A 6,315-nucleotide genomic window follows, 5' to 3' on the forward strand; every position below is an offset into this window, starting at 1 on the left:
TGTAACTTTTCAGAAAAGGTGTAAGTAATTTCATAAAAGGTGTAAGTAATTTCACAAAAAGTGTAAGTTTTGTTTTCACAAAAGGTGTAAATTTTATGAAAGAAATTATTTCACAAAAGGTGTAAATTTTCAGAAAAGGTGTAAGTTTTTTCATAAAAGGTGTAAGTAATTTCACAAAAGTTGTAAGCTTTCACAAAAGGTGTAAGTTTTATGAAAGAAAGTGTTTCACAAAATGTTTAAGTTTTCACAAAAGGTGTAAGTTTTTTTTTCACAAAAGGGGTAAGTAATTTCTAAAAAAGGTGTAAGTTTTTACAAAATGTGTAAATTTTATGAAAGAAAGTATTTCACAAAAGGTGTAATTTTTAACAAAATGTATAAATTTTATGAAAGAAAGTATTTCACAAAAGGTGTAAGTAATTTCACAAATTACACTTTTGGCAACCAAAAATTTAGTCACCAAAAGTTACATTTTTGGTGACTAAAAAATTTATTAGTCGGCGTTGGTTCAAGGTTTAGCTACTATATTATTTTAGTCGATACATATTATTTATTGGCGACTGAAAAATAAATTTAGTTGCTACATATGATGTAAGTAGGTGACTAAAAAAATTTTAGTTATCGTAAGTCTAAATTTTAGACTACTAATTCTTATTTTAGTCATCGTATACAATTATTTGCCTATAAAAGGAAGTTAAGTCGCCAAATAACAGTCTTATTTTTTGGTTACTCTTTGCTGACCAAACAATTTTGTTGGCAAATGTAAACTTTTGGTGACTAAAAAAATTTAGTCGTTGTATGTTCAATTTTTGCCGATTACAAAAAAAATAAAAGCCAAATTATACTTTTAACTACAAAAGATTAGTTAGTATTGATTAATATTTACCGACAAATAATAGTTTTGTCGCTAAAGGTTGAAAATTTTTATTACCACCGGCGCCCCTGTTCTCTGTTTAACACAAGCACTTTCTCTGTTCTCTCTTACACACAGGGAGAACAGTCACCACCAAACCTCACCCCTACTCACCACCCAATCGTCTCTGGCCACTGTTGCTCCCCGCTGCTGCCACCGCCGTTGCCGCAAATCACAGGTTGTTTTTTTTTTTTTCTCCCTCTCTCTCTTTCTCTCTCTGTGTCGATCTTTGGTGAAGTTTTGGAATTTTTTGTCTTCAATTTACTATCCCTGAAATGATAAAAGGGTTTTGTTCATAATTGAAGACAAAAAATTCCGGATGGCTGGTTCTCTCCTTTCCCTCTCTTTTTCCATCTCATCTTTACATCTTTTCCTTTTTGCTACTGCATCTCTGCAAGTTCTTTTCAGCATTTCCTTCTTTTCCTGTATTTTCTTCTTATTCTCTGCTGGTTTCTTCTTTCTCTGTATCTGTCTCTCTTCTCTCTTCTTCTTCTGACTTGGCTGTTTCTCTACTACTATTTCAGTTGTCCTTTGATCTTCCGTCCTTGTTTTTTTCCACTAGTATAGCGATCCCGGTTTTACCCTTGTTGTACAGTGATCCGGACATGTGTCCATGGATGATAGTAATTGATTATTGTCTTGTTTACATCTGTTACTACTTTGTATATTGAGTTGTAGGATGTGTTGGGCAGGTTTGTTACAGGTTGGTTGTGTTTGGGAGCCTAGTGCTGCTGCCCAGATTTTTGGACCTTCGCTCGAGCGAGGAGTTGGTCGCTCGAGCGAGAGTTAAGTTCGTGTCTGGTGGATCGAGCCAGAGTGGCTTCGCTCGAGCGAGCGATTGCGTCTGGTTCTGGACCTGAGAGCTGCATTTCTTGGCTCGAGCGAGTTTTCTTCGCTCGAGCGGTCTGGTTTGTTCTTCGCTCGAGCGAGAAGTCTGTCGCTCGAGCGTGCTTCTGGTTGCAGACCTGAGGGTTTGAGTTGTTAGCTCGAGCGAGCATTCTTTCGCTCGAGCGCACTTCTGAGTTTTTGGCTCGAGCGAGAACTTCTTGGCTCGAGCGAGAGTTTTCTGTGTCTGGTCGCTCGAGCGACAAAGGCTTCGCTCGAGCGAACGTGTTTTATATCAGCGGACAGTAGCGTTTTTGAACATCAGTTTTTCACTTCCTTTTCTTTCAAACCCTAGATCCGAGACTCTCTCTCTCTCTAAACCTACACTCTCTCTAAGATTTGATCTCCCTAGAGTGTGAATCTAGCCTAGGGCCTTTGTTAAAAAGATAGAGGGCGTTGAGAGCTTCGACTTAATTTGAAAAAGTTTGGATTTGGAGCACGTTGATCTTCGAGTCTTCATCTCCTTTTTGGTTCAAACTTCAAGGTAGGGATATCCTACTTCTCTCTATGGATTTTGTCTTTAAATTTTAGTATTTTGAGATGTTGGGGTTGGTTTGGTAATTTGGTGAAAGTTTGGGGCTTTTGTGTTATTTTACAAAAGTTGGGGTTTTATTCATAATAAACCTAGATGCATGTTTGGCATAGAGAAATGGAATAAATGTTGAATCATTGATGAAAATGGGACCTAAGGGTTGAAATGTTAATTATGGAAAATGACCTAATTACATTGTTTGATTAATTGGGATAATTAATTGTGAGAAATGAGGAAATGAAATGGAATTGTTGAGAGTGGGAATGTATGGGGTTAAAGGGTGTAGTTGAATTATTTGTCACTCACCGGAATGAAATGTTGATTGAATATCCATTGTGCATTTATTTTCTGTTTAGAGATAACTGCTTTGGGCTATCGGTGGAGGATAGTCGTGATTGTTGTAGACAATGCATGATGATTAGGCAAACGGAAACTAATCAATGGAATGTGTCATGGAATTTGACGATTGATAGAATACATTAACTGTATGTATTGAGTGATTGTATATAGAACCAATGTGTTTGTATACGTTATGTGTAGAGGAGGAGATGGGGGATGTACTCCGCGGTTTAGGGGAAGATGAGGGATGTACCTCTAAACCGGATAGCGTTGGGAGGAGATAGGGGATGAACTCCGTAGATACAGCTCATATGCTTGTCGAGAGAAGTGAAGATAGAGCTTATATGCTTATCTTTGTGAAGTGTGGATACAGCTCATATGCTTATCTGTGAATGTGGGATATTGTTGTTATACATATCTGTTGAGGTGATGATAGGGCTAACATGCTAGTCTGTTGAAAAAGGGAAAAAATGAAAAGTAACTTGGACTCATAAGTTGGATGACATAAATATGTGGTTTATGTGAATGTATCAGTGTTGGCCATCTATCAATTGCTAATCTTTTAGTGATTGTTCATGGTTGGTTTAGTGTATTTCTACTGGGCTGTGGCTCACCCTATATGGGAATATCATTTTCAGGTACAGGTAGCATGCCACCTCCAAGGACATAGCTTGGGAGGCTAGAGGCGGACATACTTTTGTCATTTTATTTTTGATGTATTACATGTAAATTCAAGCCAAGGGCTTAATGTGTAAATGAGTTAGTACTCTTTGTTGTAACCAAGTGTAAACTTGGAAAGCTGTAAGCCCATAGGACATTTGCTTTTGTTATTAACATGTAATACTTTTTGTAATGAAACTCTAATAAATGGAAGGATGTGGAACTTTTACATATCAATGCATATCTTTATTGATGGGTTTAATATTGTTTTTTTTTTAGGGCGTTACAACTTGGTATCAGAGCGTACCTGGTTCGAATACTTTGGGTACGTGGGAAGTGATTAGTATCACAATGGGTTTGTCTCGCTTGATAGAGACTTAGAAGTAGTGTCTTATGCTTTGTGCTTAATTGATAACATGCTTATGTGACTATGTGGGTATGGGATTTAATTTCTAGGATGTTGATTGGATCCTTGGGTTTCTGGGAGTCTTGTTGGAAAAGCACTTGATCAATGCTGTTTCTAACAGGAACTCTAGTAACGCCTCGGGACTATCATTATCCGGAAATGAAATTCGTAAGTGCTTATGTGTTTATGTGCTTACGTGGAGTGAATTACAGTTGTCCATGCATTAGGACGTGAATGTTTAGTTTGGGCACATTTGTGAATGTGCTAACGTTCTGTATTACCTTTATTAGGATGTCAGGACGAGGAAGAGGTGCTAGGCGTGGTAGACCTGCGAGGCAGGAGGTACCGTTACCGGGTGAGATTCCGGCAGTGCAAGAGGGTGTTGGCCAGGCCAATGTGGCCGAGCCAGCAGGTCAGCAGGCTATGGGTGCCTTGGCCAGAGAGATAGCAGGAGCTTTGGGTATTCTTAGAGCTGGGAATCAGGCAGCTGAGGCAGGGCCCTCGTTCTTGAAGAGGGAGTTTTTCCGGTCTAATCTGGATGAGTTTATCGGGGATCCGAAGGAGCCACTGAAGGCTGATGAGTGGCTAGAGCAAATGAGTAAGACGTTCGAGATGCTTGGCATCGAGGACGAAGCACTGAAAGTGACCTTGGCATCCTTCCAACTGAAGGGAGATGCGGGTCAATGGTGGAAGTACGAGAAGGCTCGTGTTGGTGGTACATGGGAGGCGTTTGTAAATGCTTTTCAGGAGAGGTTTTTGTCTGCAGCAGCTAGGGAGAAGCTGAGGGATCAGTTCAGCTGGCTTAAACAGCAGGGCTTGTTAGTGGCCGAGTTTGAGGCTACTTTTACCAGTCTGTCCAGGTTTGCACCGGAACTAGTGGCGTCTGAGGAACGCCGTTGCTATGAGTTTGAGCGGAAGTTGAGGCGGGGCCTCAAGTTGAGAGTTGGTGGGTCTTATATCCGAGAGTATAGACACCTGGTAGATGCTGATGCTCATATGGAAATTATGATGCAGGAAGAGGAGGAAGAACAGAGGGGCTCCAAGAGGAGCCAGGATGGTCAGAGTGATGGCAGGAGGCAGAGGGGTTATAACCCTCAGCAGCCTCAGGGTGTAGTTTCTAGATCGACCTTTCCAGTGCCGAGTGCAGGCTCGGAGAGAGGCAATCAGGGGGAGTTTGCTTGTTACAAGTATGGCCAGCTGGGTCACAAGGTTTCAGTTTGCCCGCAGAAAGGTGGGGGTCAGAGAGCTGCTTCTTCTTCAGCTAGACCGCAGAGTCAGAGTTTGGGCAGGGGGCAGCCCTTGTATTGTTATCAGTGTGGACAGCCTGGGCACCTGAAGAGGTTTTGCCCACAGTTGAGTGCCACTTCGAGAGCGTCTGGTTCTAGGCAGACGCAGGGTTTTCAGCCGGCTCAGTCTGTGCAGGCCTCGAGGGCCAATTTGGGAGCTTCGTCATCCCAGTCTGTGCAGCAGTCTTTTGCTCCGAGAGGTGAGCAGGTAGACCGGGGGCCTACGGGGCGCGTGTATGCTGTTACCGCGCAGGATTTAGTACCGGCTCCATCGGTAGTGAGAGGTACTTTTCTGTTTTGCAACTCGGTTGCTAGTGTGTTGATTGACACGGGTGCATCTCATTCTTTTGTATCTGCTGCATTTGCATCTGTTTTAGAATTGGAGTTGGCACAGTTAGCATCTCCTATTTGTGTGGTATCGTTTTTGGGTGGTGAGTTGATCTTGAAACAAGGTGTTAGAGGTTGTGATATAGAGGTCGCCGACTATAGGCTTCCTTTTCCGTTCATTGTCATGCCCATGAAGGGCTTTGATGTTATTTTGGGTATGGACTGGCTATCATCATACCGGGCTGTTATCGATTGTTACCGCCAGAGGGTCACGTTATGTACCTTGAGCGGGGAGTGGTTCCATTTCTTGGGAGACCTGGTTGGTTGTGTGTTGCCACCGGGGTATGATTCGCGAGGGCGAAGTGAGCTTAGTAGTCTACTTGCCAGCTTTGAGAGTGGTGAGAGTGGTGAGACCCAGCTTGTGTTGCCGAGGGTGGTTTGTGAGTATTCGGATGTCTTCCCCGAAGATCTTGTTAGTTTGCCACCTCACCGAGAGATAGAGTTCTCTATTGATCTAGTGCCCGGCACGGCGCCGATTTCTATGGCACCTTACCGTTTTGCTCTAGCAGAGTTGGTTGAGTTGAAAGTTCAGCTCCAGGAATTGCTAGATAAGGGCTTTGTTCGCCCTAGTGTTTCGCCGTAGGGAGCACCGGCTCTCTTTGTTAAAAAGAAAGATGGTGCCTTGAGATTGTGTATTGACTACCAGAAGTTGAATCGGGCTACGGTTAAGAATAAGTATCCTATGCCCCGTATAGATGACCTGTTTGACCAGTTGAAGGGTTCCCGTTGTTTCTCTAAGATAGACTTGAGATCGGGTTACCACCAGTTGAGGGTCAGGGAGGAGGATATTCCTAAGACGGCATTCCGTACGCGGTATGGCCATTACGAGTTTTTGGTGATGCCATTCGGGCTTACCAATGCACCGGCAGTCTTTATGGACTTGATGAACCGGATCTTCCGGGAATTCTTG

The sequence above is a fragment of the Camellia sinensis genome, chromosome 15 (assembly GCF_055761805.1).
Source record: "Camellia sinensis isolate YWXY chromosome 15, ASM5576180v1, whole genome shotgun sequence".
Classification (NCBI taxonomy): domain Eukaryota; kingdom Viridiplantae; phylum Streptophyta; class Magnoliopsida; order Ericales; family Theaceae; genus Camellia; species Camellia sinensis.